Below are 25,101 nucleotides of genomic sequence, written 5' to 3' on the forward strand. Positions count from 1 at the left end.
ATAAGACCTTGGTGACCTTGACCTTGGATATAATGGGCTCAGCCCCTACTCATACATTTTTTGTATACTGGACAATGTTTATGTGAAGTTACAGTAAGATATAAGCAACAATAGTAACAAAGATATGACAGAAAAACAAAGGTTGCCGAAAGACTAACCAAAAAGGGTCACGCCGACGCCGACTCCGGGGTGAGTAGTATAGCCCCCCTATTCTCCTAGAAGTGTGGAGCTAAAATGTTTTAGGAGTGTGTAGGGAGAAGGGGTGTTGGGACGGGGAGGGGTGTGACCAAGGCAAATGGGGTGAACATGTATACGGAGTTTTATATAAATATTCCCAACTATTTCCTAGATATGGCTCCGGACGGACGAAAAGACAAAATCAATGAAAGCAATCCATAAACAATATTACAGAATCAGTCATTCATTTATAGCACCTATATCAGAATGTAGATGTACGTTTCTATAGTTAACACTGTTGATTGTATAAAATACAGAAAGACATGTGTAAGAAACTGAAGCAAATATAAAATAAATCAGTTTTGCCTTAAAAATCCAGATAAAAAGTGTAAAATAACATACATTTAATATTCCATAATTTGAAAAACACATCCACCCGTGATCTGTTTCTTTGATCTTGAACTTTTTTGTCACTTGAACACAACCTACATAGCAAGAAAACAGAAAACATAATGTTGCTCTACTTAAATCTCTCTTCTTGCCAACTTGCCTACATGAATCAGTTGTGGAGGACGAATGATTTTAGACACAATGTCTTTCAACAAAATTTGAAATCGTCACGGAGAACATACGCCCCCGTTACGATCCGGCGATCCGTAAACCTACGCTCTCCCTATCGAGCTAAGCGCGCCGGCTGATCTCATTTTGTATTTAAAGCCCTGCTACGCTGCTATTCAAATTCCTTTGTGTGTATGCAACCCATGATTACAATAGGAAACAGTTAACCGCCACGTGCCACAGTTTAGCACGCATAACCACAGGTATTTCATATAGAATTTTATATAGTGACAATTCAAGGTTAAAAGGTAGGACGGGAGCAGGGCTTTAAAACTATTCTAAAGTATTTACTTCCATGGCAACGCCTCGACAACCAACTTTTTTGTTGATTTTTTTTTGTATAATAGAAAAATTGTCCTACCCATGATTTTCTAAGTCCAAAAGGGTCATAATTCTTGCAAAAAGCAGGGCAGAGTTATGTTTATTAATGAACAGGGTCAGCTTATGATGGTGAACAACTGTTACAAATTTCAAAGCAATAGCTTTGGTGGTTTAGGAGAAAAGTTGACCTAAACATAAAACTTAACAAAGAAATCTGATATTGCCGACGCCGATCAAGTAATAACTCATCATTTTTTCCCCCAAATATCAGATTAGCTAAAAATCAAATATTGGTCAAATATTAATTTAGTTGAACGTCAGTCATTCATTTTATATCATTATCTAGATTTTCGTTTACCTTACTAATGCTACGTTTACACTTCCGTCCCTTGTTGCTGCTGCCGACGCGTAACTATTATAGGCATACCATGATGAAAATTGCAAATTAAGCATCTTGCTCATCTCTTTGATGCATATCTCGTTCCTCTTTGGAATCTCTGAAAAGAATGTGAGGATGATCCATAACTCCTATTAATACTTCAATCGTGCTCAAACGTGTCAATCTTGGTCAAATAGTGGCCATAAATCGTAGGAGAGCTTAACAAAACTTGATAACGTGAGGGATCTAAACAGAACGTGACAAAGCGTGATACCATATTGTGGTAATCGTAAGAGAACTTGAGAAAACGTGATGAAATCGTGGCAGATCTCAATCAGAATCGTGTTGGTTTCTTAATAAAACGCTGCAGGTAGTAACAAAGCGTAGAAATAAAATAAAAATCGTGGCAGATCTCAATCAGAATCGTGATGGTTTCGTAATAAAACGCTGCAGGTAGTAACAAAGCGTACAAATAAAAATATCGTGGCAGATCTCAATCAGAATCGTGATGGTTTCGTAATAAAACGCTGCAGGTAGTAACAAAGCGTAGAAATAAAACAAAATCGTGGTAGATCTCAACCAGAATCGTGATGGTTTCGTAATAAAATGCTGCAGGTAGTAACAAAGCGTAGAAATAAAAAAATCGTGGCAGATCTCAATCAGAATCGGTATGGTTTCGTAATAAAACGCTGCAGGTAGTAACAAAGCGTAGAAATAAAAAAAATCGTGGTAGATCTCAATCAGAATCGTGATGGTTTCGTAATAAAACGCTGCAGGTAGTAACAAAGCGTAGAAATAAAAAAATCGTGCAATAAATCGTGAAGCTCCGAGCTTTTCTTTAAATCGTGGGCATCGTGGACATCGTGGCTAAGTGTAAACGCAGCATAAGGATACGAAATACAGAAAGGGGTGTGTAAAAACAGAAACAAATATTTATCGTAGTGTTGCCTTTAGAAATTTCAAACACAGAAAGTAAGACAACATACGCACCTTTTTTACCCTACAGTAGAAATCTGAAACCACGTGGACCCATCTATGATCTTATATACACCACTTTATCTCTGCCACAAAGACACAACCTAAAAAAGAAATAAGACCTTGTTAAACATAAATGTCTCAGTTGCAATTAAAACTATCAAAGTTATTGTTTTCATTGGAACAACACTTATACAAAAGGCTTGGCAATTGGTAGAAAAACTCACGACCAAACTTACAAAAAAAGATTCTAGACTGACTGTTTTCACTTCTAGGATAAAAAAACCCTCGAAATTTGACCAAAATATTTTTGATATTTGTCAAAAGACGCTGTAAAAGTTTCATTCAGTAAGTAATAAGGAAGTTTCAAATAAACATTTTCTTCGAATTTTGTACAATACATTTTGATGATAGACAGGGGTTGGGCCTGGGGGCAGGAAGCTATACTATGCGCCCCCAAAAACACTTTTTTCATGGGTGCGAGGTTGTTTGCGCGATCAACAATGTTCCCATTAAAAATACATTTGCACAAAACATAATTTGGCTATTTCCATAGTTATAGTTCATTTCAGAAAATAGGAACATGTACACGCGGAAATTCCATCATATCTACGTCAGTTTGAGCATAATCATGGTTTCTCTCCCGATGCTTTTCACTCCGAGTTAATCAACAGGCTGGTAACATTGCCCGATCGGGCTTTCGACATAAAAACTTATATTTCTTGAAAAATAATGAAGATATTTCTTTCAAACTTGGTCTATTTATAAAGCATTACATATGATACAAATTAAAATAAAAATAACTTGGTTGCCTTCAGTTTTGGTAGAATTATTTCCCCTTTTCAGATTTTTATGACACATAAATTTTGAAGTCCAAAAAAATATGTTCTAATGTTAAGTTTAAAACAAAAATGGGTTCAATGGATTTCTAATGCTCTAAATTATTGCGCTAGTACACGAATGTGTACATTTTACTGTGCTTTCACTTACAACATTACAGAAAAATGTTAGTTGTAAAAAAATTGTTCAAACATCAGCACTATAAACAAAGTATTAACCCTAAATATATAGAATAAAGGTATTGGCGCACAAGTTTGGAGCAACAGAAAGCCATTGAGCCCTTTTCTGCTTTAAACATTGCATTAAAACATATTTTTTTTAGGACTTCAAAAATTATGCATCATAAAAATCTGAAAAAGGGAAGTAATTCTAACAAAACGGAAGGCAACAAAGTTATTTCTATCTTAATATGCATCATATGTTATGCTTAATAAGTGGACCAAGTTTGAAAGAAATATCTTCATTATTTTTCAAGAAATATTAGTTTTTATGTCGAAAGCCCGTTCGGGCAATGTTGCCAGCCTGATCAATTAAAACTATGAAAATTCTGATGTATTATTCTTTTTTATCAATCCGCAGAACTGAGAAAGCAATTGCATAAGCTATTTCTCTATAAATAGTTTCCATTGTTTACACTACAGTCGAATTTGCACGATTTTTATCACAGGAAAAACATGTGGTAAACACAAAATGAATAAGTAATATATGTATCGGAAGAAAAGAGAAAAAGAAGAACGACAGAAACAGAAAGAAAATAGAGAAAAAAATAGAGGAAGAAATACTGTACATACCTTTTTAGACGTGTCACTTTAAATATATCCGCGCTCGCGCCAACAATAACAATATGTAGTCATAAAAATCACGTGCTATGTGAACTGAACATAGGCATTGCCTCGGGAAAAACGTGTTGATTGATTTATAAAGGATGAGTGAATTGTGTAAGACTGTGTCAAACATGTTTTGTACGAGTTCATCAGGCTTACCGGGTCGTTGCACCGCACCGCTGTGCTGTGTTACAATTTATACCTTCCTCATTTACCAAGTTGATTTCTTTTCAAACAAGATTTTCAACTCCGGGATGACACCTCATGGCCCAAATCCGACAGGCCGTAGCTGAGGTTTCGAAAATTAAAGAAAATGATTTTTTCTTGGAGCGCATCGGCACTCATGCGCTTACATCATCTTCCGCCACTTCTTCAACGTTGTTGATTTATATGCATTTAGTAAACATGGGACGTAACCTTTTCAGACTCATGTCTGTGAAAAAAAAATATGTGAAAAAAAAATATGTGCACGCTCGGTTTACGAAAGACTTTAAGAAGTTTAAAAGCGTACTTGCGACTTTTCGTAGCATACATAACGCATTGAATAACGTAGGTACGGCTTTTTAAAGCATGCATGCGCCTTAAGATATACGTGTGACTCTTTCCTTTTACGCCTGACGCAAAAAACCTTGCTACGATTCTCATCACACACATATAATAAAAAACTACCAGTAATATTGAGATTTTCAAGTTTCTTTCTGTTTTCTTGTCCATAGGACGCCTCTGTAGTCCAAACGGGGTTATATTTTTTGTATCTGTCTCCTGTACTACAGCACGTGAGGAGCTTTGATCCCCTTCCCCAAAATTAAGGTTCACTGCTTGATACACTAATTTCATGTCAGTGTTTTATAGTGTGATTGACAATTTATCGACAAGCCACTCACTTTGTATTTTATTACATGACGTCATAAATACATTTTCGCAGGTTTCATGTCTTCAAATTTTGACATTAACACAGCACACCTGTGTAGAGCTATTGATAGGTCAATATTACAAACTATAGACCGGTGATTTATATGAAGAGTCATGTAATAAATATCTTGATGTGGTGTGGTAGTAGGATTTTTTTTTCAAAATTACGAAGATACTTTTACAGCTCATAATTTGTATATTTTCGTTGAAACACTTTGACCTGTGAAACAAACAAAAAATAGGGAAAACAATCTCAACCTTCCAAAAGTTTTACAAGAATGTGTTGCTTCTATGCTAACACAGATATTTGAAAGTTCTTTAAGGACTTGACAAAAGTTTTAACCGGAAATGGACTTATATAGGCCTATAGAACAGTTTGACAGAATCAGGTAAGAAATTCCAGGTAGTTTGTTTGATCCGTTGAGCGTTGGTATTAATTTATTCATATCGAATCTGACAGTATCTCTCATGTCAAATTTTCCACCTCATAAAGTCCAATGAATATAGCAGTGTAGCATAATATATGTAACCTGACTTTTTGCAACCTGTTCAGTCATCTTGTAAACCTAATGTCCGACACAAATTGTGCCAGCTTGTAGTTCTAAACGTTTTACCTTATCACAACCACTAGATCACACTGGCCATAGCTTTATCAGATCAAGTGGTTCCAACGTTGTTTGAGCGGTGAATTTTACGCCGATCAGATGGAGAAATATGGTTGATACTATAAATTTCCGGTATTGTAAGTATGATTTAAAGGAATTTCTACCCGTTAAATAACGAATCAAATGAAAACGATGGGTGCACCTGGAGCGCAAATGTGTCTATGTTTTAGCACATGTGTCCATTTAGCTGAGATTTGTGCAGTTTATTCAAACACTTCTGTACAGTCCGGCGGGGGAAGGAGATTTTTGACAGTTTTTGACAATATCGCTTCAAATATAGTGTTAATCGGGAATAAGTAACTGTTAAAACACTTTTTGTGTAAAGGACTATCTCTTTAAACAAAGCATGTGTATTTTCATAGAATTATTCAGGGTTATTTCTGAAAAATCGGCCGAAAACCTAATGCAACGCCGTTTCGAGTGGGTCGCTATGCAACACAATCAAGTGGATACCGTTCTGTGTCTTACTTGCGAAGTCTTATCCGTCTTAAAAACAGTCATTAAAGCCTAACAATGAATAAATTTAGAGAGTTTTATAGCATTATAATGATCCCGCCATTTCTAGTATACTGTACTTATACATTTCATGTTAGCTTAACATTTAACATATTTTTGTGGACATTGTCAAAAAACATCAACACAAAATATAAAGCAATGATGAACATCGAACAATATCATTAAGTAAATAATAGTAATAGTTCGTAAAAACAAGAACCATTTCACAGATATTTTTCTCCTCCACGAATGGTACTGAACTGCATACCAAAAGCGGGTTGACTCTTTAAATCAGTATAATTACAGTTGGTTACTTTTTAGTCCCTTAAAACCAGTACATTGCGATTTCATTACTGATTTGTTGTGCATTTAAGCTGTTCATACAAAATAAATAAAATTTGGTCCATGATAAAAGTATTGATCAGTTGTTTGTATATATTTTCATTCATATTGTCGGTGTAGCGATAATTTATTTTCAGAGAGATAAATCACAGAGAATGTTAAAATTGGCCAGGGAAAAGACAAGATTTTATTTGTCCTCCATAAAACAGAAACGACGTGATGAACCTCTATGGTCCCGTTCAAAAATGAAAATACAAATAAAAATACAGACACCAATGAAAGAAAATAAACGGACCAGCAATACTAATAGAGACGTGTCATCAAGCAAACGATTAAGAGCGTTTTCTGCATGTCCTCAAAGTGAATAAAAAAAAAAACCCGAAAAGACTGCTAACTCCAACTTCAAGCACCAAAATATCAAGAAAAAAAGCTGTTCACAATAAGGTATTAAAAGAAAGAGTTTTATGTGATGAAATGTTTGAAGAATTAACAGAGGAAGAAACAGATTTTTTAGACATTGCAAGCGACAAGGTTGTCCTGAGACAACTTTCTGAAGCAAAAGATACATTATTTTACAATATTTCTAACTCTTATCAAATCGAATAAGTACGCGTTGGCAAAAGCTGTGGCACATCTCTATTAGTATTGCTGGTCCGTTTATTTTCTTTCATTGGTGTCTGTATTTCATTTGTATTTTCATTTTTGAACGGGACCATAGAGGTTTATTACGTTGTTTCTGTTTTATGGAGGATAAATAAAATCTTGTCTTTTCCCTGGCCAATTTTAACGTTCTTTGTGATTTATTTCTCTGAAAATAAATGAACGCTACCACAGGAATGTGAATGAAAATATGTACAAACAACTGATCAATACTTTTATCATGGACCAAATTTTATTTATTTTGTATGAACAGCTTAATTGCACAACAAATTAGTAATGAAATCGCAATGTATTGGTTTTAAGGGACTAAAAAGTAACCAACTGTAACTGTACTGATTTAAAGAGTCAACCCGATTTTGGTATGCTGTTCAGTACCATTCGTGGAGGAGGTAGATATCCGTGAACTGGTTCTTGTTTTTACCAACTGTTACTATTATTTACTTAATGATATTGTTCGATGTACAATATATTAGAAATGGCGAGATCATTATAATGCTATAAAGCTCACTAAATTTATTCATTGTTAGGCTTTAATGACTGTTTTTAAAACGGATAAGACTTCGCAAGTAAGACACAGAACGGTATCCACTTGATTGCGTTGCATAGCGGCCCACTCGAAACGGCGTTGCATTAGGTTTTCGGCCGATTTTTCAGAAATAACCCTGAATAATTCTATGAAAATACATATGCTTTGTTTAAAGAGGTAGTCCGTAACATAAAAAGTGTTTTAACAGTTACTTATTCCCGATTAACACTATATTTTATGCGATATTGTCAAAAACTATCAAAATCTCCTTCCCCCGCCGGACTGTACAGAAGTGTTTGAATAAACGGCACAAATCTCAGTTAAATGGACACATGTGCTAAAACATAGACACATTTGCGCTCCAGGTGCACCCATCGTTTTCATTTGATTCGTTATTTAACGGGTAGAAATTCCTTTAAATCATACTTACAATACCGGAAATTTGTAGTATCGGCCATAATTCTCCATCTGATCGGCGTAAAATTCACCGCTCAAACAACGTTGGAACCACTTGATCTGATAAAGCTATGGCCAGTGTGTAGATATGATTGTTTAATGTAATATTGTTAATAGTTCCAATGTCAAGTGCACGTTTATGGAACAGCATTAAATCAAAAATTGCATGTTGCTTTCGTACTCATGTAAGACATTATTTTACACAGTGGCATCGACATTTTGACATTTGAAAATGTATTTTGCATTCTTATATGCCCATATCTCTGCATCAGTAGTTTATTAGTAAATTTACATGTGACCTTCTGCATAGGTCTGCAAATACAGTAATCGAACGATAATTTGATATTTGTAAACAAATGTAGTCGACCGTATTATTTACCAGTTTAGGTGTAGGTATAAAGTGGACGCAACTTGACCCCGATGGTTGACCTTTGCATTATAATACATAATGAGGCACAACCTATTATTGAAAAGGAGTGTACGTAAAACACGAGCTGCACGAGAAAAAGGAAATATAAATTTGTATAAATATAAATTAGTGTATTGGAAAGTTTTAACTGCTCAAATGAAAGTATATATACTTTGATACTGCACTGTATACAAACTAATTCCATATAAATATACACAGCTACCCTAAGCACCCTTGATTTCTAATATGAAATAACCAATATGAATAATCAGCCTAAGGTCAACCATCGCGGTAAAGTTGCGACTACTATATCGCACAGTAATAAGGCGCTTTAAAATGTAAACAAACAAAGCAATCGAATAAATTCAAGTTACGCTACAATTAGTAATTCCTCGTTGGCCGAGCGGTATATGTATCCGTTTTATAGTTTTTCGTCGGGAGTTCGATTCCCGAACCCGTAAAAAAGTATTTTGAAAACTGTATTTAATTTCTTTTTTTTTTTTTTCAATAGGATTCAACGAAAACAACAAAAGTTTGTTAATCTAGTACTAACTTTGTTCACTAACATGTATATGTCATTGTTAATACGTAATTATGTTTAAATATGCTTCATCTTTAATATGATCTGATATTTTAGGCATTCATGAATAAATTAGAAATCAGAGAAAAATAAACTTACACAAAGTATATAAATTAAATGTAAAATAAAAAAGAATGACGGATGCAGTTAAGGTTCGAACCATCAAAACTATCACTCTAAAGAGATTACAAGTATATCCACTCAACCTACTGCGCCATTAAGCCGACTATTGATCTTACATTTAATATATTTCCTTTTAAAAGATATTGCTAAGTACTGATTGTTTATTTACATGTTGCTAAAAATAAAAACGCCATAATACTGTGCGGTACTTATAAATCACGCATAGACGATATGGATTAGTATCTGAAAACTGAGGCTTGATGTACAAAGTACTGTATTAGGGCAACGCGTTAGGCCGCTAGGTATGACACCCGAGGTCCGAAGTTCGATACTGGGTTGAAATGAACTTCTTTATTTTACTTTTTTCAGCATAGATACAATACCGGTTTTACCACTGGCTTTGAAAATAAAATGGTAACACAGCATGCACGGGTTTTTCGTGAACATCCTTAAAATTAAAATTAGATAAAATTAAAATTCATGGACATGACTGTATTCGGTTACCGCCGAATCACCAGATCTAAACGCTATTTAGTTGATCTGGGCTAACATGAAACGACAGGTTGCAGTTCGAAAAGGTAAAGAAAAAGAAAATAGAAATAAAACTTACACACGTAGTAAGAAAAATAAAAAAGAGAAGACAAACTGAGAATCAAACTGAAATAAAACAAATAAAGCTGGGCTACATAAAACATTTCCTTGGAAAATAAACCTCTTGCGAGTTTCGAACTCGTGCTATTTTAGCACTGCATCTGAAAACCAACAGCTTAGCCACCTGAGCTATTTCGCCATTCAATTTTAAATGTTAATTTATATTTGACAAGTATCATAAGAATGCCAATCTAATTTACTGTAATAACTGATCAACCGAAATTATCTTTCTTTGACTTGCCTGGCATTTTCGCGCCATTTTTATTACCGTTCGCCGACTGTATTTATCTTGTTTTTGGACATACTGCAATGTGACATGCAACATTCGATGCATTGGCAGGTGGTAAACTTACATCGTGCATTATGCATGCATTTGTGTTGTATATTCGCAGACGATAAGAAATAAACTGGTTTCTGCAATGTATGAATGAAACAGTTTAACTTTGGCGGATGCGCTAACGTATTGCGATTTTTTCTATCTAAAATTAGACATTTATAAGTTGTGTTATTGCTTCTCGTTTCTGTTATACACATTTCTCGTGAAAAGATGCTCATTCGAACAATTGAACGGTTGACCACTATATACCCCTAAGTTTGCACTTCACATGTCTCTAAGCCGAATACAACATAGCATGTAGCATGTCACGTTCTAGCACCAGAGGGCGCTTTTTGCTCGGGATCTTCCGCTAAACCACGGATAAGCACGACACAGCGTATCGTGGCTACGTGTACAACCGGACATTTAAACCTGTTTGATCTGTCGATGCGTCCATTAATCAAGTTTGAAAAGTTCGATGTATCATCAAGCCTGTACACAAGTTATTGTATTGCATAAAATATTCTTGAATTTTATAAGTCTTATACCGTTCTCTTAAAGTAGCATTTAAAGCTATATGATCCATCGACTTTTTTTATCATTCTTGCAAGCCGCCCTTAATCATGTTATATCTGTATTTCGCAGTCTATAAATAGCTTTACATTGTGGTGTAGTGGATGCAACGTCCGTCTTGATCTAAATAACGCGAGTCCGAATCGAAACTTTTTGATCTAAGCTTATTTTGTGCACGTTTGAACTTATGTTGATAGTATACATTATAACAGTAACGCTTTTCAGAATTATTTTAAACTACTTAGATCTATTATGTTATCACAATTTGTTACCGTACATGTACATATTATATGCGCCTGCCTTTCGTCCAATAAATATAGCAAGTCTTGCCCACTGCAAACTGGAGTTTGTTTTTGTGTGTAGTTAGGTTAATACCTGTATGGGCAGGTTACTTTCAACTTGTGCACTTCACCCCGTTGACATGTGTTAAACGGACCGTCCTATTTTGAACATTTTCAAATTATGATTACAGCTATTTTTACGGTGTGTATGATTTCGTTCTTACGAAATGTTATTTCGTTAAAACGAAATGATTTCGTTTAAACGGAATAGTTATTTCGTTAAAACGAAATGATTTCGTTTAAACGAAATAACATTTCGTAAAAACGAAATATAGTTATTTCGTTTTAACGAAATGATTTCGTTTAAATGAAATGATTTCGTTTAAACGAAATAGTTATTTCGTTAAAACGAAATAGTTATTTCGTTTAAACAAAATGATTTCGTTTACACGAAATAAAAAATGTCTCACATTACTTAAGTGGAAAAAGGTGTGTAACATGTCAATTTTGAAAAGACGCGTTGATCACAATTTCTTCATACTTAACGTATTAAAGTATAATTATGCTGAAAATCTCATCATTTTATGCTACTTAACTTCACGAAAAGCACGTGCATTAAAATTACCGTTGAAAAATTACCTATTGATAGGTCTGAACTAATCAAATGAATATTCAGGGTCAAGGGGTGTGCAAGTTGAAAGATATCGACCTATAATAATGTATTATGGAAAATCTCGTTGCTGATATGTGTTATGCACCAGTGATTGCTTGACAAAGATAAGATATAATTGAAGTCACAATGTATGACTAATCTCATCATACAGGATTTAAGAATGATTTTTCACTTCTCATGTTTTTAGCTCGACTATTCGAAGAATAAGTAGAGCTATCCTACCACGGCGTCGGCGTCGGCGTCACACCCTGGTTAAGTTTTTCGTACCAGTCCACATTTTGACAAAGTCTTTTTAGATAAAACTTTGAAACTTTCAACACTTGTTTACCATCACCATGTCCAGTTATAGGCAAGAGTACATAAGTCTGTCAAGCATTTTGACTGAATTATGGCCCATTTTGACTTAGAAATCTTGGTTAAGTTTTTCGTACCAGTTCATTTTTTGGCAAAGTCTTTTGAGATAAAGCTTTGAAGCTTTCAACACTTGTTTACCATCACCATGTCCAGTTGTAGGCAAGAGTACATAACTCCATCAAGCATTTTGGTTGAATTATGGCCCCTTTTTGACTTAGAAATCTTGGTTAAGGTTTTCGTACCAGTCCACATTTTGACAAAGTCTTCTGAAATAAAGCTTTGAAACTTTCAACACTTGTTTACCATCACCATGTCCAGTTGTAGGCAAGAGTACATAACTCCATCAAGCATTTTGTCTGAATTATGGCCCCTTTTGACTTAGAAATCTTGGTTAAGTTTTTCATACCAGTTTATATTTTGTGTAAAGTGTTTGACATATAGCTTTGGAACTTTTATAACTTGTTCAGTATAATAGTCTCTATCAATAGGCAAGAGTACATAGCTCTGTCATCTTCTCTGGCTGAATTATGGCCCTTTTTGAACTTGGAAATTGGTTCTGTTTTGTATATGTCCATGTTTTGTCAAGACTATTTGACATAATTATGGCTTTTAAACTTTAAACATTTATCATTATGATTTCCATCTGTAGGCAAGAGTACATAACTCTGACAACTATTTTGGCTGAATTATGGCCCTTTTTGGACTTTGAAATTTGTTCAGTTTTTCTTACAAGTCAGCGTTTTGTCAAAACTATTTGAACTGTGGCTTTGAAACTTTTAACACTAGTTTATCAACATGATTTCCATCTGTAGGCAAGAGAACATAACTCTGTCAACTATTTTTACTGAATTATGGCCCTTTTGGACTTAGAAATTAGTTAAATTTTATTATACATGTCCATATTTCGCCTAACATATAAATTAACATATTTGCCATCATGGTCACACATTGCCATTTAGTGCAAGACTAATCGAAATCCACAAAAACAGGAACATTTTTTTGTTTAATCCATTTTTTTTTTCTTTTGTCTGAAAATCTATGGAAATATTTTGACCCCATTCTTCAGTCGATTCTTCGAATAGTCGAGCGCGCTGTCATCAGACAGCTCTTGTTTATTAACCGATCCTATTATATGTCGAGTTAAATTATAAGTATTTTTTTTAAGAATGAACTGTTACACGAAATTATGCAAAAACCGTCTTAATTAATAGAATTAATTAACAAAATATCAGTATTTGAATAAATTACATAAAACATATCAGTATTCATATTTATTGTATGTGTATATTTGTGTTCATATTATTTCCATAAAATATATATTTTAACCTTCCGCTATAATCATGCATGTTTGTAATGTATATATATATATATATATATATATATATATATATATATATATATATATATATATATATATATATATATATATATATATATATATATATGACGATGAACATCTAATGTTCAAGTCTTTCTGTAAATAAACTTCTGTTCTGTTTTGTTCTGTTCTGTTCTGTTCTGTTCTCATATATATATATATATATGACGATGAACATCTAATGTTCAAGTCTTTCTGTAAATAAACTTCTGTTCTGTTCTGTTCTGTTCTGTTCTCATAAAAATTTAATGTTGAAATGTTGGCAGAGTCAATTCCAAATGTTGAAGAAGGACCTTTTGATCAAATTGTAATGTTGAAGTGCAGAAAGGGGTAATTCTCAACTTTGAAAAAGGACGTGTTGGGTCTTTTTTCAACTGGGTCAATATTATTCGGGAAATATGCACCAGTTCTTCAGCGGAAATATTGCGCGACTTTAGGAGCGCAATATTCTTCCTCTGAAGAACAAGTGCATATTTCCCGATGCAAAGATTATAACCTTTTTATTACATACACATCTACACGTATAAATATCATGTAAATATCATAAATATGTTCAATAGCCTGAATAGGATTTACAACACTGGACTAAATAGAAAAAAAAAATAGTGCAACAACACACACTGAATTACGTCACGCACCCGATATGAAATTAAGGCGTCAGTATATGGAAAAATATTGACGTTTCCGGTACCAGTGTATAGAAACGAGTATGTAATAAGTGTTGGTAAGGACCTGTAAAAATGAAATTGACCAAAACATACGTCTATAATTGTTATATTATATGTCTTCAAATACACGCATTGCACTTGCCCACAGTTCATACACATAAGATAAATTGATATCACAAGTTATTATCACTTCTGCGGGTCAATATCACTTTTGCGGACGCGCGCGTGCACCCATTTTGACCAATCAAATGAGCGCATTTGAGAAGGTATATAATATTTAATGTTACACCTTCAGTGCATTATTTCGTCGCAGGTTAACACCTGGTAGGCGTATTAAGATTTAAATTTGATGGCTGCGTAGTTTTAGACATACATTAGGTCACTCAGATTTGGCCTTACACTCGAGTCGTCGGCGTAAAAATAAGATAAAACATCTCCTGGGATGTGTTTTGGGCCCTATCAGTGTGGTGTATATTATGCAGTGCTTTGGGACTGCGATTGATCCCTGAACCCTATATTTTATCAACATATAAAGAAAATAATCATTTTTTTTTTTCAACGCACTGTAAACGACACTTTTACAGTGGTTTTCTGTCGCGTCACATCACGTTTAATCTTTTACGGAAGAATTATATGAGAGGTTACTACGTGGAACTTTTAACCATAGTTCAGTATTTTAAGAAAATAAAGCACCGATCTTAACCGAGGGGACAACTTCACTAAAAAAACTAAAAAAAAATATACTGAAATAAAGGGCAAAAAATGAAGATTACTTCACGAGGTTATAAAATTTTGTTAAATAACGATAAAGTTACGTTTTTAGGTCCGTGAAGTTGGCAGTGGGTTAGGCATTAGACATTCAGATAGACATTCGAAACGAATGCCTCTCCGAGAGGCATTAGACATTCGGAGAGACATTCGAAAAGAAAAGGTGAATGCCTATCTAAGAGGCATTAGACATTCGGAGAGACATTCGAAAAGAATAGACGTATTCCTGTCTGACAGGCATTAGACATTCGGAGAGCCATTCGAAAAAAAAAATAGACGAATGCCTATCTGAGAGGCATTAGACATTCGGAGAGACATTCGAAAATAATAGGAGAATGCCTATCTGAGAGGCATTAGACATTCGGAGAGACATTCGAAAAATAGACGAATGCCTATCTGAGAGGCATTAGACATTCGGAGAGACATTCGAAAAGAATAGGTGAATGCCTATCTGAGAGACATTAGACATTCGGAGAGACATTCGAAAAAGAATAGACGAATGCCTATCTGAGAGGCATTAGACAATCGGAGATACATTCGAAAAAAATAGGTGAATGCCTATCTGAAAGGCATTAGACATTCGGAGAGACATTCGAAAAGATATGCGAATGCCTACCTGAGAGGCTTTAGACATTCGGAGAGACATTCGAGAAAAATAGGTGAATGCCTACCTGAGAGGCATTAGACATTTGGAGAGACATTCAAACAAGTCAAGGCGAATGCCTATCTGAGAGACATTAGACATCCGGAGAGACATTCGAAAAATAGGCGAATGCCTACCAGAGAGGCATTAAACATTCGGAGAGACATTCAAAAATGTCAAGGCAAATACCTATCTGAGAGGCATTAGACATTTGGAGAGACATTCGAAAAGAATAGGTGAATGCCTATCTGAGAGGCATTAGACATTCGGAGAGACATTCGAAAAGAATAGACGAATGCCTATCTGAGAGGCATACTAGACATTCGGAGAGTCCATATGGGAAAATTAGACCCATCGATTTTTCACACGAGTGAAAATATTTTATATAGCGCAAAGAAGGAGCCCTTTACTTTATTTAAATTCATGGAAAAGTATTATAGGTTTTTTAGCTTTGCAAACGATGTGATAATATTCAATGCATTGTCTTTCTTATGAATATTTTATTTTAAAAATGAATTTAAAAGAAAATGGTCTTTTTTTGCGTATACTTTATGTCTGTCTAACTATAATTAGAAATATAGTAAAATATGGATAATTTGCTTAAATTTCTTCTGTTTAACAAAGAATAAATAGATTCTTGTGTGTGCTTAAAGGCCTTTGCAAACGACTTAGTAATCTAAATTCATTTAGCTATTGTTTCACACTAATTTCAGTTTTCTAGATGAAGAAGAAAATGGTCTTTTTTAAGCATTTTGCAGATGAGTATAGGTTTTTTTTTTCCTTATCGGAAAGACTCGAACATTCTCGTATGTTTCCGTCAATTCTTACGGAATTTAAGCTCCTTAACGGTAAAGACTGATATCTTCTCACCCGCTTAACAGCACACATGTACGGATTTATGAATTAATGGACGCTCCATAATATGGGGCCATATTCATAGTCGTCACTCAAACTCACACTTGACTCAAACTTGGGTAAGTATCACTCAAGTGGACCTCGAGTAGACCTTGCGGGAGTGTGAGTGGAGTCCGAATGTCATATTCATAAATTCCACTCAATCTTAACTTTCGGAAGGACAGCTCAAGTAATGGTTTCATTGTACACAATAGATTTAGCGGATTATAACGGTTTATATGACAATAGCATCAAAGGTATGCAAAAGTGCTATCATCATTTTTGTAGTCGGAAGTTGTCTGTATGTTTTTCCATCCGCCCGTCTATATGTTTGACAAAACGTCCTTCCGTCCGTTCGTTCGTCCGTCAGTCAGTCAGTCTAATCAGCATAAGTAGAATGAAATTTATACTTAAAGATACACGAGTTTAATTTAAAAAAAAATAAATAAAAAATAAAAAAGGAAAAAAAAAACAACAACAACATTTTTTATAAAGTAAATGTTTCCATTGTCATTTAAACAAATAGATGTAATGAATATAGGTTTTGTTTATGACAATATTTGTTACTACAATGTGTTTTTCTGAGAGTGACTGACAAGCCCCGTTAGATTAGGCTTCGTAAACGTATACTTGATTTCCTTTATCTATTTTAACCGTTTGCATCAGTTTACTGTCTTTTAATTTGTTGGGTCTTTTTTGCGTTTTTCTCGTCCTCAGCAACATGTATTAAAAAGAACATAATATTTTTTCCAAAAAACCTTGCACACATATGAACCTCGGCTTAAAATCCATACATGGCATTATTATTTTACCTTCTAATTGATTAAATACTGTAAATTTATCAACTTAACCTATATTATGAGACCGCGAGAAACACTCAAGGGTCTCCAAGACCTCCCTCAACATTCACTCACTCTTAGGAGTCGACTCGACTGTCACTCATCTTTATAAATACAAATCGAATCTTTCCTGAGTAAAGACGTGACCGTTAGGCAATTTATTTGAGTGTACTCAATGAGTGGTGTTGGAGTATTTTCTATGAATATAGCCCATGATCTGTTTACAGCCAATAGTCAATTTTAAACAGCTTGAGGATCGAAGTTCAAAATTTAAAAAAGAAACGTTGAAATTTTAGGCGGCATATTTTGGGCAAGTTAGAAGAAGAAAATCAAAATTCAAATTTTGAAAGGATGATGTTGAATTTCGCTTACATTGAATTTCGCACAGACTAGGAAATCGAAATTAAAATAAAAAGAATTCGTCGAATTTCGAGGCAGAATTGAAATTAGATCCAGCGGGATGACCGAAATTCAAATATTTTGAGGGGAGCGGTCGTCCAGTGAATAATGTGTCGACCGCTCAACCCAGTGGTCGTGGGTTCGAGCATCCGTGTAAGGGGTCACGACCATGACTTCACATATGACACCAGTACTGGGTTTTCCCGGAAGCTGGCTGTTTAAAAGATAGTTTCACATTCAATACCAGTTTTAAATTCGATTGCTTTGAAAATTCGAGCATGCTTGAAATATGTTACTGAGAATAATCTATTTAGATCTTTAACAAGGAGCTGTGTTCAATAAACGCTTGATGCCCCAGGTGGCATCCTTGTCGATACAAAGCAACCTAAGTCCAAAACGAGGTCAAGTTCAAGGTCAAGGTCAAACTGAGGTCAGGTGATGTCTGAAGACGAGGAATGGTCACAGGTTACATCTGCATTAGTATCAAGTCATTCTAGTAAGGGGTATTGATGCTAGACGAAACGGTCCCATTTGGTTAACCTCGTACGAATGGACGGACGGACGAACGAACGAACGGACGGACAGGACAATCACTATATGCCTCCCGCATCAGTAGATGCCGGGGGCATAAAAACTTGAATTTCGATATATCCGATCTTGCACGATTTGTGTGAGCATATCGCAGTTTCAGTATTATAGAAATTCAGCTTTTCAGAATTTGAAGTACGATTTTCGAGATGGCTCGACACTAATGCTTGCTCGATATTTGACTTTTTCATTTCAATATCAATCTTGTAACAGGCTGTTCATTCAATAACGAGATCGAAATTGGCTTTTGGAATATTATAAATTCGATCATTGAGCTTGGCCCGAAAATAAAAGCTATTTGCAATTTGACGTTTTTCATCTTCAAGTGTAGCTTAGGATCAAAATTCGAATACTTATGAAGTTGAATTTCGATCTTCGAGCTGACATAAAATTCTAAGCTAGTTGGACACCGCTCACGACATAATGATAAATATGCAGTTATTTGATTAAAAAACTGCTTAAAATCTTTATTTCATAATCATGAACATCAAAGAAAGTATTATGAAAGCGAGTTTCCATCTGATTGTAAGAAAGTAGAAATTACTTTTGGAAAGACATTGTTTGGTTTTATAATAATGTGTTTGTTGAGAATACCGTTATAAATGGTATTCTGATTAAACCACCAACAGCCATTTAGGTTTCTATTTTCTAATCTATCTTTGCAATCACTGTAAATTAGACTTAACAATATCCCTAAATCCATATGATCAAAAGTATTAATGTAACGGTACATTGGCGAAGAAGGGTTAGACATCGGTCTGAAATACGGAGTAGGCCGAAAACTAGCGAACAGTCTTGACAGCCGATTCACCTGGCCAAACGTATTACCGGCTTTTGTGGTGATTTTCACGATGGATCTAATTTTCCCATATGCATTCGAAAAGAATAGGTGAATGCCTATCTGAGAGGCATTAGACATTCGGAGAGACATTCGAAAAAAATAGGTGAATGCCTATCTGAAAGGCATTAGACATTCTGAGAGACATTCGAAAAGAATAGGTGAATGCCTATCTGAGAGGCATTAGACATTCGGAGAGACATTCGAAAAGAATAGAATAGACGAATGCCTATCTGAGAGGCATTAGACATTCGGAGAGACATTCGAAAAGAATAGACGAATGCCTATCTGAGCGGCATTAGACATTCGGAGAGACATTCGAAAAGAATAGGTGAATGACTATCTTATAGGCATTAGACATTCGGAGAGACATTCGAAAAAAATAGAGGAATGCTTATCTAAGGGCATTAAACATTCGGAGAGACATTCGAAAAGAATAGGCGAATGCCTATCTGGGAGACATCAGACATTCGGAGAGACATTCGAAAAAGAATAGACGAATGTCTATCTGAGAGGCATTAGACATTTGGAGAGACATTCGAAAAGAATAGACGAATGCCTATCTGGGAGACATTAGACATTCGGAGAGACATTCGAAAAGAATAGACGAATGCCTATCTGAGAGGCATAAGACATTTGGAGAGACATTAAAAAAAGTCAAGGCGAATGCCTATCTGAGAGACATTAGACATTCGGAGAGACATTCGAAAAAAATAGGCGAATGCCTACCTGAGAGGCATTTCACATTCGGAGAGACATTCGAAAAGTATAGACGAATGCCTATCTGAGAGGCATTAGACATTCGGAGAGACATTCGAAAAGAATAGACAAATGCCTATCTGAAAGGCTTTCGACATTCGGAGAGACATTCGAAAAGAATAGACGAATGCCTATCTGAGAGGCATCAGACATTCGGAGAGACATTCGAAAAGAATAGACGAATGCCTATCTAAGAGGCATTAGACATTAGGAGAGACATTCGAAAAGAATAGGTGAATGCCTACCTGAGAGGCATTAGACATTCGGAGAGACATTCGAAAAGAATAGGCGAATGCCTGTCTGAGAGGCTTTAGACATTCGGAGAGACATTCGAAAAGAATAGACGAATGCCTATCTGAGAGGCATTAGACATTCGGAGAGACATTCGAAAATAATAGGTGAATGCCTGTCTGAGAGGCATTAGACTTCAGGAGAGACATTCGAAAAAAACATAGACGAATGCCTATCTGAGAGGCATTAGACATTCGGAGAAACATTCGAAAAGAATAGACGAATGCCTATCTGAGAGGCATTAGACATTCGGAGAGACATTCGAAAAGAATAGTCGAATGCCTATCTGAGAGGCATTAGACATTCGGAGAGACATTCGAAAAGAATAGACGAATGCCTATCTGTGAGGCTTTAGACATTCGGAGAAACATTCGAAAAAAAAGGTGAATGCCTACCTGTGAGGCATTAGACATTCGGAGAGACATTAAAACAAGTCAAGGCGAATGCCTATCTGAGAGACATTAGACATTCGGAGAGACATTCGAAAAGAATAGACGAATGCCTATCTGAGAGGCATAAGACATTCGGAGAGACATTTGAAAAGAATAGGCGAATGCCTATCTGAGAGGCTTAAGACATTCGGAGTGACATTTGAAAAGAATAGGTGAATACCTATCTGAGAGGCATTAGACATTCGGAGAGACATTCGAAAAAAGTAGAGGAATGCCTATCTGATAGACATTAGACATACGGATAGACATTCGAAAATAATAGGTGAATGCCTACCTTAGAGGCATTAGACATTCGGAGAGACATTCGAAAAAAATAGGCGAATGCCTATCTGAGAGGCTTTAGACATTCGGAGAGACATTCGAAAAGAATAGACGAATGCCTATCTGAGAGGCATTAGACATTCGGAGAGACATTCGAAAAGAATAGGTGAATGCCTGTCTGAGAGGCATTAAATATTCGGAGTGACATTCGAAAAAACATAGGAGGATGCCTATCAGAGAGGCATTAGACATTCGGAGAGACATTCGAAAAAAATAGGTGAATGCCTATCTGAGAGATATTAGACATTCGGAGAGACATTCGAAAATAATTGGTGAATGCCTATCTGAGAGGCATTAGACATTCGGAGAGACATTCGAAAAAATAGACGAATGCCTTTCTGAGAGGCTTTAGACATTCGGAGAGACATTCGAAAAAAATAGTCGAGTGCCTATCTTAGAGGCATTAGACATTCGGAGAGACATTCGAAAAGAATAGACGAATGCCTACCGACGAATGCTTATCTGAGAGGCATTAGCCATTCGGAGAGACATTCGAAAAGAATAGGTGAATGCCTATCTGAGAGGCATTAGACATTCGGAGAGATATTCGATAAAATAGTCGAGTGTTTATCTGAGAGGCATTGGACTTTCGTAGATACATTCGAAAAGAAAATGTGAATGCCTATCTGAGAGGCATTAGACATTCGGAGAGACATTCGAAAATAATAGGTGAATGCCTATCTGAGAGGCATTAGGCATTCGGAGAGACATTCGAAAAAAGTAGAGGAATGCCTATCTGATAGACACTAGACATTCGAATAGACATTCGAAAAACACAAGTCTAATGCCTATCTGATAGACATTAGACATTCGGATAGACATTCGAAAAACGGAAGTCGAATGCCTATCTGATAGACATTAGACATTCGGATAGACATTCGAAAAGCTCAAGGCTAATTCATATCTGAGAGACCTTAGACATTCGGAGAGACATTCGAAAAGAATAGACGAATGCCTACCGACGAATGCTTATCTGAGAGGCATTAGCCATTCGGAGAGACATTCGAAAAGAATAGGTGAATGCCTATCTGAGAGGCATTAGACATTCGGAGAGATATTCGGAAAAATACTCGAGTGTTTATCTGAGAGGCTTAGACTTTCATAGATACATTCGAAAAGAAAAGATGAATGCCTATCTGAGAGGCATTAGATATTCGGAGAGACATTCGAAAATAATAGGTGAATGCCTATCTGAGAGGCATTAGGCATTCGGAGAGACATTCGAAAAAAGTGGAGGAATGCCTATCTGATAGACACTAGACATTCGGATAGACATTCGAAAAACACAAGTCTAATGCCTATCTGATAGACATTAGACATTCGGATAGACATTCGAAAAACGCAAGTCGAATGCCTATTTGATAGACATTAGACATTCAGATAGACATTCGAAAAGCTAAAGGCTAATTCATATCTGAGAGACCTTAGACATTCGGAGAGACATTCGAAAAAGTCAAGTCGAATGCATTATTAATTAAACATTTTGAATGATCTAGTTCAACACTTTCTCTAAACATACCTAAGTTCTCATACATGTATCTTTCATCCCCGTCGGAACGAGCTCCGATACATTACCATAGTTTTACGAAATTATCATCCTCAGTTGATTACATGTATGTAAATAAAATTGGTTAGCCGCTTTGTATTATCAGAGTTTGAAAATGATCAAGACAGGCTCGTTTTTCGGATGGGGGTCACGCCAAGATTGAACACCTAGACTTCTGTTTTAAAAACAGTTTGAGTCTCAGGTGAGTTCGATAATGAAACTTTATTTGTCATGATTTATATCAAAATTGCATGTTAAAATTTAAATTCTAAATTCATGACTATTTTAAGTGACTATCAGTATGGATGGTCAGTCTTAATTTAATTTAATCTTCAAGTTTCTTGTAAAATAGCTCTCAAAATTTCAATCTCAACCAAGTTTCCCAGGTCAAAATTTCGATAATAAGCCAGTTTTATGGGCAGTTTCATGCATAGAAATGTCAACTAATTATATTTTTGACTTGGTCATTCCAATGATATCAATTTGGGCAATTCCGTTTTGTCATTAGTCACATCCAGCCAAAGAGCTGTATTTTATACTTCTTTGAGCCAGCTTTTTTAGTCAAATATCTTTTCGAACACATGCATTTATGGTATGTGTAGATACTCGGCTTTAGGGGACTTGATAAAGATAATAACTCGTGAAAACTCAAGGTCTAAATTGCTTTGAAAATTCATACTGTACGGAAAAAGTGAATGAATAACAGCACAGTATAAAACTGAATTTGTATGGTTTGAAATGGTTAAGAATATATAATACCACGTGCGTTATTTTTTAGCGCGCTGCATAAAAATGTTATGCATCGTATCGTATCTTGCGAGTTGCATATAAAAATGTGCGTCGGACAGTAGCATTTTAGTGTCGCGAGTGCATTAATACGAACATACAGTGACTCCATGTTTCCATATAAACTACATACATTCTTTGATCAAGAAATAACTTGTAACATATGTTGTCGTGATCCCCTACGCATAGGGATCGCCAGATGTAAAATAGGTGAAGTTCTTGCATCGGAGTGTCCGTCTCCTCACCAGGAGATTATTGAACAGTTCAAATCGTGGACAAGAGGGTATTTTTATCGTTGAATCAACAGTCGTTTTTACTGCTAGCGAAAACTAGCTAGAATTTCACAACAAGCGTATAAATAAACTGCAGCACTTCAAATAAAGAAGAAAAAGTTTGCGACCTCCAGCTTCTTGTTCATAAATAAGGTAGTCAAAAGATTTGAATAGATACAAAAAGCGATAAAAAGTAAAGGTAAAAGGGCAAAATTAACAAAAATGCGCCCACGCTATTATTTGGTAATTCATATACATGTACAATAAAACGGATATTGAATAGAAACAGTATTACGGCATGAGAACCGGATGTTAAATATGCCACTATTAAATGATGCATAACTTTCTTATATAGTTTGAGAAAACCGCTATAATAAACCCGCAGTACGCGTCGAAGTAAGCTGAAAATCTCTGGTTCAGTCGCAAGACATCTTATTGTGGTTGCTGGTGATAAGTGAAAAAGAAAAACATAAGCGTGCGTCCTATTCATACCACCGTACTTTACTAAAATAGAAGATTTGTTTTAGACAGTTGCCGACCGTGAACTTTCCTTCATGATAGCAATAGATTACAAGAGCACCGCAATACGGAGCAATATACGCCCAAAGATATGACCATTTACCCCTAAGTGTGACCTTGACATTACAGCGAGCCATACAAAACATGCGCAGTGCGCGTCGTCTTGATGTGGTGGACATTTGTGCCAAGTTTCATTAAAATCCAGTTCAAGAGTTACAGAGTGGATTCGGAACAAAGTCATATGACATTTGACCCCTAAGTGTGATATTGACATTGAAGCGAGCCATCCAAAACATGCACTCTGCACGTCGTCTTGATGTGGTGAACTTCTGTGTCAAGTTTCTTCGAAATCCTTCAAGGGGACCAAGAGTTGAAGCGGACACAAAACTGCTAATGGACGGACAGACGGACACCGGTGTCATAATATAATACGTTCCTTCGGGCGTATAAAAAGCGTGTGGCTTCTATCAAATATATAGGCTAAACTAGCCCAGTCCAGACCAATCTATTTCATTTCAGTAAAAGCTGCTGCAAAGTATATTTTTGTTATTGGGAAAATGTAAGATATATATGCGACATTAAAATGCCTTGCCACCAAAGAACCGAACACGACAGGTTGAAAGACATTAAATCGCAATTCGATGCACATACGAATAATGTGAACTGCACCGATCTTGTTAAGCCAGTTTATGTAAAGGGATGTACAAGAGAGACTCTAATCTGCTCGCGTCACTTATTATATACCCACAGCCAGTTAACCTAAACAGTGTTACTGTTTTGTACCAGTGTAGCCGCAGAAAACGACGATTTCCTTATTTTAGGTACGAGAGGGTATTTTCATTTCTTTTTTTTTTTCTTCTTTTTTTTTTTGCTGTTAGTTTCTAGGCCAGTGGTCTTGTGGCAACACCCTGGACTGTCAATCCGGAGGTCCGGGTTTGGAATCCCGGTCCAGGCACTGGAAATTTCTGAGATGCTCTTGAGTGTCTCCCA

At 35.7% G+C, this 25,101-nt stretch overlaps 1 long non-coding RNA gene across 1 annotated transcript; it reads right to left on the minus strand.

Annotated features, from left to right (window-relative positions):
• Positions 1-599: 599 nt before the first annotated feature.
• LOC123550027 (uncharacterized) lies at positions 600-2,602 on the minus strand. The gene is made up of 3 exons (XR_008366488.1): positions 2,486-2,602; positions 1,475-1,613; positions 600-662 (listed from the first exon to the last, which is right to left on the minus strand). It is a non-coding gene; the product is annotated as an uncharacterized LOC123550027 (long non-coding RNA).
• Between the last annotated feature and the right edge of the window lie 22,499 nt (positions 2,603-25,101).

This window comes from Mercenaria mercenaria, chromosome 12 (genome assembly GCF_021730395.1).
Source record: "Mercenaria mercenaria strain notata chromosome 12, MADL_Memer_1, whole genome shotgun sequence".
In the NCBI taxonomy this organism is placed as follows: Eukaryota; Metazoa; Mollusca; class Bivalvia; order Venerida; family Veneridae; genus Mercenaria; species Mercenaria mercenaria.